Source organism: Abramis brama (genome assembly GCF_963993115.1).
Source record: "Abramis brama genome assembly, chromosome: 9".
Classification (NCBI taxonomy): domain Eukaryota; kingdom Metazoa; phylum Chordata; class Actinopteri; order Cypriniformes; family Leuciscidae; genus Abramis; species Abramis brama.
This window is the reverse complement of record NC_139971.1, coordinates 30209444-30220885: the sequence shown is the minus strand read 5'-3', so window position 1 is coordinate 30220885 and position 11442 is coordinate 30209444. Positions and strand designations below refer to the sequence as shown.

General features: G+C 41.9%; 1 protein-coding gene across 1 annotated transcript in view; it reads right to left on the bottom strand.

Moving 5' to 3' along the window:
* Nucleotides 1-6648, bottom strand: part of bicd1a (bicaudal D homolog 1a) — a 62504-nt gene extending 55856 nt beyond the window's left edge. The window contains exons 1-2 of the mRNA XM_084123942.1: nt 6595-6648; nt 398-522 (exon numbers count right to left, since the gene is read on the bottom strand). The gene's annotated coding sequence lies outside the window, so the exon portion shown is untranslated. The remainder of the gene's footprint in view (nt 1-397; nt 523-6594) is intronic.
* Nucleotides 6649-11442: the final 4794 nt, after the last annotated feature.

The following is an 11442-nucleotide window of genomic DNA, read 5'->3' as shown; positions in this document are numbered from 1 at the left end:
AAAATGTTGCATGCAAATGTTGCGTACAAGCGATTATTTCTCATATGTGCGTACGTGTAGGCCTAATTCAGAGCACGAACGTACGCACGCACTAAAAAAACTGCGTACCACGCCTCTTTTCAAGATGAGAAAAGCTATAAATCGCAAATGATCTTGAAATTATGCGCAGCAAAAAAGATTTGTTCTTTTTGATGAACGAGATCGAACAAGAGGTTCAGTAGACACTGGTGGCTGGTGTTGCCAGATTGGGTGTTTTTCCGCTACATATTAAGGCCGGTTTACGGTGTGTTTTAGCCGGGTTTTCGCCTAGAAGGCTCTATAGAAATCTGGCACTCTATTGAACAAAGTTAAAGGGTTAGTTCACCCAAAAATGAAAATTCTGTCAGTAATTACTCACCCTCATGTTGTTCCAACCCCGTAAGACCTTCGTTCATCTTCGGAACACAAATTAAGATATTTTTGATTAAATCTGAGAGCTGATCACTCCTCCATAGGCTTCTAAGTGATTGAAACTTGCTGGCCCTGAAAAGTTATTAAAGAGATCGTTAATATAGTCCAAGTGACTACAGTGGCTCAATCTTAAGTTTATCAAGCGAACAGAATACTTTTTGTGCGCAAAAACAAACAAAAATAACGACTTTATTCCACTATTCATTTCCTTCTCTCTGGGCCTCGTAGTGTTTAAGCGTAGCGCGTCTGTGTTTCACGTCACCACGCATCACACACATGACAAGCGTCGACCAATAGTGAGCCTACGTGGTGACGTGTAACACAGACGCGCTACGCTTAAACACTACGTAAACTAACTCGAGGCCCAGAGAGAAGGAAATGAGTAGTAGAATAAAGTTCATATCTCACGTTCAGATACGTACAGATCTCCCGTATTTTGGTATCCAAATGTTGACAGATATGGTTCAGGGCCATTGCTTAAAGGTGGGGTATGTAATTCTCTTTTTTGGCCATTTTTTCAAAATCACTTGAAATCCTATTCCTAACCTCCTTACAGTCACTGAGTTAGAAGCACTGAAATTAAAATTAAGCAATTTAATCATCTGTGGAACGGGCAGGACTCGAAAAACTCCAGCCAATCATTTCCAAGACCACCTAGAATCATTGGACAGTAAGTGCGTCAATCAAATGGTCGCACCATACCCCCCTCCCCCATCCCCCTCATGTTCTTTGAATGGGTGGAGTCAAAGGAAAGAAGGTAGGACCATTTGAGTTGTGTATTTTCAAAATCTGCCGGCCGTTTTGCAAATCACATACCCCACCTTTAAGGTTGTGCCTAGGGTGTCTGGACCATAGATATCATATATAAACGCTAGATGTCTTATGGCGCAGTCACTTCCGGCATCACCGTTCGGCCATCTTGTCACAGTGAAGCTGTGAATTAAGGTGAGTGATCAGCATGCACACAAATCCTCTTATCTCGCTGAAATCTTGACGGATTTACAAACGGTTTGGTTTCTTATAAACGTTATTAACGTGGCTATAATTCTGAATGCTTTTTATAATTATTCATATGTATGCAGTGTATGTATGCAGTGTCATAACTACATCTCTGACGTTTATAACAAACCAAACCGTTTGAAAATCGGTAGAAAATTGAGCAAGTTATGGTTATTAAAAAGTACATGCACCATTAAACGAGTGAGCGAGCACACTGTGGCAAGATGGCCGCCACGTGCGGACGTCGACCTCCATTGGCCAGCAGCGCGCACGAGACATCTAGCGTTTATATATGATATCTATGGTCTGGACAACCACTACATCAACATATGTACTCGTCACTGCCCTGAAGCGCGAAAATCAGCCTTTTGAATTTCAACCGATCGTTGGGCCGTCTCATTCTTCATCAAGCAAGGATACATGAGAATTGCGTTTAATTTACTTCAGCTAAATAAGATACGTAATTATTCAAACACAACCTACAACTTCATTATCTGATGTGACATTTTTTTGAACATCATCTGGTCAGGTATGACAAATATTTAACTTTATGCCAAAAGTATGAAGCCAAAATGACTTTAATGATGAGTAACTGATTTCAGCACTCATTGTTCAGTACAGGCAGGGACGCGTAGCCTACTTGTTGCACGTTAATGTTTTTTACTTTTTTTTTTTTTTTTTGGAAACGCACAGAGAAAAAAAATGTTTGTAACTGCTCGCACACTGTTTATATTTTCCTTTGATTTGTCGTCTCATTCGTTTCTTTGCCAGATTTTCGCATGTTTGCTCATGCTAGTTAGTCCACTCCCTGTATAATATGTTTGTTTGTTTATTTTCTTCTCACAAATGTATGACTTTTGGAAGTGCAATTTGATTACCATATGCAGTTTTAATAAAGTTGAATTAGCTAACCTTCTATGTCATTTTTACTCTTCAAAGTGTACACTTGCAGGTGTTGATTAAAATGAATTTACTGTTAGGCCCATAATAATAAGGATAAACAATATTTAAAAAGTATATAATTATATAACATATGACTAATTAAAAATTAACCACAAAACATAACATGATACATGGGGGATATCTATAGGTCTACATATCTAGCATAAAAAAATTAATTGTCTCAGTTGCTGAATGTCGCGTAGCAACGTTGCGACAGCCCTGTCACGTCTTACAATTCTACGTTGTTACAATGTTGCAAGCACGTAGACAGTGACGTTGCCATAGCAGAAATGCAACCACAGACGTTGCCACAATGTAAATGTGTTTGCTGGCAATCTGGCAAAGAATTGAATGAGACGACAAATCAAAGGAAAATATAAACAGGTGTGCGAGCAGTTACAAACATTTTTTTTCTGTGTGCGTTTCCAAAAAAAAAAGTAAAAAACATTAACGTGCAACAAGTAGGCTACGCGTCGCTGCCTGTACTGAACAATGAGTGCTGAAATCAGTTACTCATCATTAAAGTCATTTTGGCTTAATACTTTTGGCATAAAGTTAAATATTTGTCATACCTGACCAGATGATGTTCAAAAAAATGTCACATCAGATAAGGAAGTTGTAGGTTGTGTTTGAATAATTACATATCTTATTTAGCTTAAAGGCACACTGTGGAGAAATTGTGTTTTTGTCAAACAGCGACTCTAGGGGTCACTGTTTGACAAAAACACAATTTCTCCACAGTGTGCCTTTAAGCTAAATAAGATATCGCTCGCTGTCTACGTGGAATACTTGCTCTGTCGTAAATACCCCTCCACCCCCCAACCTCTACGTTAGACTTATTTATGTCTTGATATTTATGTGAGATATTGAAAACTGTTCTCATGACAATCAACAGCGTCGTCTGATATCCCTCAGGACTACGTGATAAATACACCTCACAACACCTGAGTTCAGCTGGCAAACTAGTTTGTGAGGCAAGCTATAAAACATGACGCAAAAAACACGTAAGAGAAATGAGTGTTTGTTAGCAAGTCTGTTAACAGCTCTGACAATCGAAAGCTAGCTAGACATGTGGAAATTATTGGACTGGTCTAATTATCAGCAATGGATGAATGAACAGCATGTAAAAAAATGACATACTACAAGTTTACAAATAAGAGATTTATTTACTGGCCACTTCATGCGTTTTCTCAGATCGGATTTCTGATTTATCAAAACGATTCCATTTACAACTGGTCACATAAATGTGTTATATGCAGATTTAATGGAGTGCACGTCACCGAAACAGATATGAGCTGCATTTTATTGATCATCAGCTAAAATTTCTAAATCAAAGACAGCAATAAGAGAGAGCAGTAACAGCCCTGGTAAGATCATTTCGTTTCTTTACTTTTAATGATGATGATTGTGTGTTAAGCGTCTGCGACTTACTTTCACTTTGATTTGCGATAGTTTGCACGTTGGCTTGATGAATCGATGCTCAGCTGCGGTAATGCGTGTTCCAGTAGCGTCGTCATATCTGGCAATAACATAGACTATAACATGCTCTCACACGTTTTTAAATTTTTTTTAAACATTTTTGGGAGGAGTACAATTTACATATGTGGTTTCAACAACCAGATGCACACTTGTCCAGTTTCGTCTGGAATGCGTCTCAGACCTCCTCCTGAAGTGGTTTGAGCAATCGGATTCAAATCCGTCTTGAATGCGTTTCGGAGGACATTTACACCTGGTCTTTTCACGATCAGATAGCTATCCGATCTGAGAAAACGCATGAAGTGGCCAGGTGTAAACAGCCCCCATGACAAAAACATACGCACGAAAGCCGAAAACAAACGCTGGTTGGCCTCTCACGTCCATAGACAGTATGTAAACGCTCATGTCCAAATTTGAGGAAGTGGTGGGGGAAGTGACGTATGCCGTGAAGCAGTCGAATTTTGTAGTTCTTTTTGTGCTCGGGTTACTACCCGAACCCCGAAGTTACGTAGTGCCAATAAAAGCGATACAGACCCCGTCAGGCTATGGCAGACGTGTCATTCAACCTATTGTAAGTCGATGTACCATCACAAGGGTCTTGGAAATATATTATGAAGGTTGAAAAGATACATAGTGTTCCTTTAAGTAAATTAAAGGGATACTCCACCGTGTTTTCATATTAAACTATGTTTTTCCCTTAACTAAGACGAGTTGATACATACCTCTCTCGTCTCAGTGCGTGCACTCAATCGCTTTGGCGCGCGGTGACACTTTGAAAGCACTTAGCTTAGCCCATTCATTCAATATGGGCCAAGCAGAGAAGCTACCAAACACTTCCATGTTTTCCCTATTTAAATACAGTTACTCGCGTAGTGTAACTCGACCTAGGACGGTAACACAAAACAAAACGTTGCGCTTTTCTAAGCGTGTAAAATGGATAACTATATTGTATGGCGGAATACCATGGCAAGTGCTTGTAAGCACTTCGTCTCGGCGCAGTAATATCTTCACTCGTGAAAAATCCTCTCACCGGCCCCCGCTCCCTCTAGTGAAGATATTACTGCGCCGAAGTCGAAGTGCTTACAAGCACTTGCCATGGTATTCCGCCATACAATATAGTTATCCATTTTACACGCTTAGAAAAGCGCAACGTTTTGTTTTGTGTTACCGTCCTAGGTCGAGTTACACTACGCGAGTAACTGTATTTAAATAGGGAAAACATGGAGGTGTTTGGTAGCTTCTCTGCTTGGCCCATATTGAATGAATGGGCTAAGCTAAGTGCTTTCAAAGTGTCACCGCGCGCCAAAGCGATTGAGTGCACGCACTGAGACGAGAGAGGTATGTATCAACTCGTCTTAGTTAAGAGAAAAACATAGTTTAATATGAAAACACGGTGGAGTATCCCTTTAAACGCAATTCTCATGTATCCTTGCTTGATGAAGAATGAGACGGCCCAACGATCAGTGAAATTCAAAAGGCTAATTTTCGCGCTTCAGGGCAGTGACGAGTACATATGTTGTCCAGTGGTTGTCCAGACACCCTAGGCACAACCTTAAGCAATGGCCCTGAACAGTGGTTTAATGTCAACATTGTGACAACGCTGTAACAACCTTCACCACACAACATAGTTATAGCAACCTTTTGACCATGTTGTTAAAAGGTTAAAAATGTTGACCTTTTGGCGACGTTGCCATAGCCGAAATGCAACGTGCCACAGACGTTGCCACAATGTAAATGTGTTTGCTGGGGTAGGATTGGGATTCTGAATACAACGCCTACGGTGAAATAATTCGGTGGGTCACAGAAATCAGCACAACACCCGAACAAAACAACGATTGTTTGATTCTCCCCAAACGCTACAAGACATTTTATTATTGCAGTGTTATACAAGATACAAATATACATTTTACACAATAAACTCAGTTTTGGAATTCACACGATGTTATTGAAGCTTTTTGTTAAACTTAAATGAACACACAATTTATGGATTATAAATCTGTTAACTGCTCTGTGGAGATCCTTAAAACACACCTGATGGACACATGCTGAAATATTGTCTGTATTTAAAGGGTCCTCTGAGACTCTAAACCCCATAATGAGGCCGTATAAAATATCTTGACGTTGTAGTGTTGATTGACAGTGTTGAGGTGGACGTGAGAGTTCAGGAAAAGTTTCTAAAAAGACCACAATACAAAATGAAACTGTAGCGTGGCAGTTAACAGGATTAAACGATTTACACTAAGCTTTGCTGAGACAAGATTGTAAGTAGGTCTAAGATATTAGTACAGTTTTTCTCATTTGCTAACACATTTCATGAAAAATTTACCATTTTCTCACAACTATAGGCTAAACTACACAAATAGTTATCTCAAAACTACACAAATAGTTCAGTCAAAAACATTCTCTTATCAGAATCAAACTCTGGCCTCAGGTGACACAAAACCTAACAAATAGCCTAGGCTTTTTCAACCACAAGATGGCGCTAAATAACAACAGTTGACACTCTTCCACACATTTCAACCCATTTTGGAGCTCCAGTTCTCTCTATATTACAGTCCATTGTCAATGATCTGCTAAATTCACCTTTGCAAATAGACAAAGAACCATCATGGATGGTCTTTGGTTAATCCTAAACCTTTTTGCACCCCTTTCCTCCCATTTGAATCAGACTATTGAGCTCTAACACAGATGCATGCTGTAAGCATTTGCTAAAAGAAGGACACCTACTTGTCTAATTGTCAAAATCAAGCCAAAGTGCATCAGCAGCAGATGTTCCTCTGCGTTCCAATTGAAGGCGTTGCTGTTATAAATGCTCACATAAGTAAAACAGTGTGAAACACACCCAAGGTGCATATGAGTTGATTTAGTGTTATGGAGCTTGGAGTTGAAAGCATGGTTGGTGGAAAACTGTGGTAGGTCTGCTAAGTGCCTTATTATATATTGCATTTGAAAATCCTGGTCTGTTCTGTAGAAGAATCTGTGAAATACTGAGCTGAACGTGCATATGCCCTCACATAAATCAAGGTATTTTTCTACAAATGTGTAAAAACTTGACATTATGTAAAGGTCAACATTCAGTGAATATTTTTTGGGCCTGAAAATGTTCCACATTTTTGTTTTTTTGGCCCTCACCTATCACAATATCAGCTCATACTGTTCTTTAAATTTTCAAGATTATTTTAATTTTATATATGTGCATACAGTTTTTGATCAATTAAACAATGAAAAAAAAAAAGTCTGTTAATAACATTACCCTGTCTGACGACCTGCATCTCATTTAATTTCTGAATTTCTCTCAATTATTGTTTTTTATGCATCTGTTATTTATTTCAAATATGCATGCATATCTGTTATGCATTGGCCAATAAGTTTAGTTTTAAACTGGTTTTGCACAATGACGTCTATCACTTCACAGTCGTGCTGAAAGGGAAAAAGAATGAAAACCACATTTTTTTGTTCATCTTCCATCCTGCTGAGTGCATGATTCTTGGCACCTATATATCAGTTTCCATTGAGGACAGAATCCTGCGGAAGCCATCTGTTGTAATCTCTCCATCCTCAGGCTTCTGGTCCAATGTTCCTCCCTTTCCCTAAATCACTATTAAATGAGACTTTGTGATTAGGGATGGTGAAGCTGATCATCCTAACCACAACAGAGCTAACTTACTCAGGCGTGACCATCAAACTATTACCTATCTGCTCCTCATAATCAGCCTGCTGATCACGCTAATCACTATCATCAAAGGGATAAATATATATTCCAAGAGAGACTAAAGCACTTTCAAGAGCACGCAATTTTTCCACAGTAGAAGCATCTTATTTCTGAGGAGGAAAAGGAGGGAATATTTTGGCTTTAATATAATAATTAAAATACTAGAGTGAAAGGACCCAAAATTAAAATAATATATAAATTAAAATAAATGCTTTTCATGAGGTTAAGCATGTTTTGGCTACATTGTGATTTAGCAATAATAATTAACTAGATACATTTTTTTTTAAGAATATAGTGTTTTTTTAATTTATTTATTTTTAAAGAAAATTACAGAAGCCCTGAACCGCAACGTAAAAAAAAATCCGTAATAAGTCAAATTCTATCGTTTCGACATATTTCGAGAATAAAGTTGAAATATTTAAAGAATAAAGTCGTAATATTTTGAAAATAAAGTTTTTTATTTACATTGCGGTTCAGGGCTTCCATAGTAAATGGTGCTTACCCATGCAAAATTCACAGCTAAAATGCTGATGGTTCTGATTGGTTGCTAGGCTGCTGCTAGGTGGTAACTGTTTAATAAGGTGTTCTGATTGGTTGAAGATGGTTGCTGATTGGACCATGGTAACAGACATAACTAGTTAATAGTGTAATCTTGTTTTAATGGCCAGGCTGTACTTTTGCCATTTGTCATCTTACAGTATATGTATGTATTTCAAATATGTATTTTTTGCAAATAGTTTTGAAAACTATACATTCAAATTCGATAGAATACACTTATACAACAAGAATCAGTATCGCACTGTGTTCTCATCATGCTCTCTTTTTAAATATTTTCAGTTTATTCTGCATCACATGTCAGAACAATGTCAAAAGACATGAAATATGAATAAATGTATATTAGAAGTATACAAGTACTGTCACGGTTGTGAATTCATTGTTTCCTCTGTGTCTCGTGTCATTGTTGTTTACATGTCTGTGAGTTTGCGTGAGTGGGCGTTGTCCCGCTCACGTGTTTGTTCAGTGCTCCAGCTGCTCGCAATCTTCTCATTCTCCACCTCAGCTGATTCACATTACCGTTCCCTATTTATACTCACTCACCTTTCCATTCCAGTGTCCATCCGTTGTTTGCCTGTTCCTGCTTGTATGTTCGTGTCGTCTTCCGGGTTGTCGTGTCTACAGTGGATCCCTGTTGTTTCACCGCACCCGAGCACAGACCACCGAGCACCTGCACTCAGCACCGAGCACTGACCATCGAAGTCCCTGTGTGTCCGAGTCTGAGCGTCTTCCCCTGTGTGGACCGTCCGGAGCTGCTGTTTACTCGCGAGATCGCGACCACGCCTTGAGAGGAACCTTCTTTCCTGAATTGTCTTATTCTGTGTCGAAGTTCCAATAAATATATTGTTCACCCGCAATTGCTTCCAGTTTTGTATCATGACAGAACGGATGGACCAAACGATGGGAGCAGCGGGTGATTCATCGGCTTCCTTAGAGGATTTCATTCGAGTGTGCATCGGCCGGATGGATGCACAGGAGCGCAGCCAGGGGGAGACAGGACGCGCCATCCAGACTCTGGTCACACAGGTGTCCGAGCTCACCCAGCGATTCCATCAGCTACAACCCCCCACTGCGCCAGCACCTCCAGCAGCACTTGCAGTTCCCCCCACACCACCCGTGCCTCTCTCCCAGTCGGAACCCAGACTGCCCACGCCTGAATTATACTCTGGTGAGCCGAATTTCTGCCGTCCATTTCTGACACGTTGCAGTATGCATTTCTCATTACAGCCCAGAACTTTCGAAAAGGAGGAGGCGAAAGTAGCCTTCGTGCTGACGCTATTGACTGGGAGAGCGGCGCTTTGGGGAACTGCAGTGTGGGAGAATCGAGACCAGTGCTGCTCCTCGTTCCAAGCCCTCTCGGCGGAGATGAGACGGGTCTTCGATCGAGCCGTCGAGGGGAAGGAGGCTGCCAGGGTCTTGACTGACCTACGTCAAGGAGACCGATCGGTGTCAGATTATTCCATCGAGTTTAAGACCCTGGCGGCCGGGTGTCGCTGGAACGAGGAGGCGCAGTGGGACCATTTCCTGCATGGGCTGGCCGAACGTGTCCAGAGAGAAATCTACGCCCTGGACCTTCCTTCAACGCTCAATGGACTCATAGACCTGGCCCTGAGAGTGGACGCCCGTCTGTCCAGGATAGGGCAGAGAACAGCCACCAACCCAGTTCCGAGTAGGAGTGAGAACCAGCGGTCCAGCGGCCTGGACACGTTCGGCTCCCACGATCCCGAGCCCATGCAGGTGGGGCGAGCTCGGCTTTCCCGGGAGGAGAAAGAAAGGCGGAGATCCCAGGGCCTTTGTCTCTATTGTGGTGGCAACGGACATTATGCCTACAGCTGTCCAGTAAAAGGCCCAGCCCGATAGTAAGTTTGAGGCTACTATCGGGTGGGATCTCCGCAGGTAAGACCTCATCCACTTCCACCATCCTCCCGGTAAGACTGAGATGGTCAACTCTGGATCACCACTGCACTGCACTCATTGACTCTGGGGCAGAAGGTAACTTTTTGGATCATCAGTTTGCACTTCGATTACAGATTCCCCTTCATACACTTTCCCAGAAGATCACAGTCAACGCATTGAACGGACAGACTTTACCCCCCATCTCCTTGGTCACCGAGAAACTTACACTCATCACTTCTGGAAATCATGCTGAAACCATATCATTTTACATCACTGACTCTCAACTCACACCCATAGTTTTAGGACACCCTTGGCTCAGTTTACACAACCCCCGCATCGATTGGAAGAGACGTACCATCTCAGCTTGGAGCACTGAGTGTCACAGTTCGTGTCTTGTGTCTGCTTGTTCTGCTGTTTCTGTTCCTGTGTTACAGGAGGAAGCGGTGGATTTATCAAACGTGCCCGAGGAGTACCGTGACCTGAGTGAAGTGTTCAGTAAGTCTAGAGCTGCTTCTCTCCCTCCGCATCGTCCCTATGACTGTGCTATAGATTTATTGCCAGGTAAGTCTCCGCCTAAGGGCAAGATTTATTCACTTTCAGTTCCTGAGAGAGAGGTTATGGAGAAATATATTTCTGATTCTCTAGCAACCGGGTTCATCCGCCCTTCCTCTTCTCCAGCGGGGGCGGGGTTCTTTTTTGTGGGGAAGAAGGACGGTTCTCTGCGACCTTGCATTGATTACCGAGGGCTGAATAACATCACGGTAAAGAATACTTATCCTTTGCCGTTGATGTCTTCAGCCTTCGAGAGGTTGCAGGGAGCGTCTCTCTTCACTAAATTGGACTTGCGTAATGCTTATCATTTGGTCCGCATCAGGGAGGGGGACGAATGGAAGACTGCTTTTAACACCCCCAGGGGGCATTTTGAATATTTGGTTATGCCTTTTGGGCTTTCCAATAGTCCCGCAGTCTTCCAGGCACTAGTCAATGATGTGTTGCGAGACATGATCGATCAGTTCATATATGTTTACCTGGATGACATATTGATTTTTTCTTCGTCTCTCCAGGAACATGTGCAACACGTACGACTAGTACTTCAGAGGTTGCTAGAGAATGGGCTTTTTGTCAAGGCGGAGAAATGCGTTTTCCATGCACAGTCAGTTCCTTTCCTGGGACACATCGTGTCGTCTGAAGGTATGCTTATGGACCCTGACAAGGTTAAGGCTGTGGTAGAGTGGCCAATCCCAGATTCCCGCAAGGCCCTGCAGCGGTTTCTGGGATTCGCCAACTTCTATCGGCGTTTTATTCGCAATTTCAGCCAACTAGCCGCACCTCTGACCGCCTTGACCTCTCCCAGAACTGCGTTCAGGTGGTCAGACGCAGCTGAGGCTGCGTTTGCCAAACTCAAGAGCCGC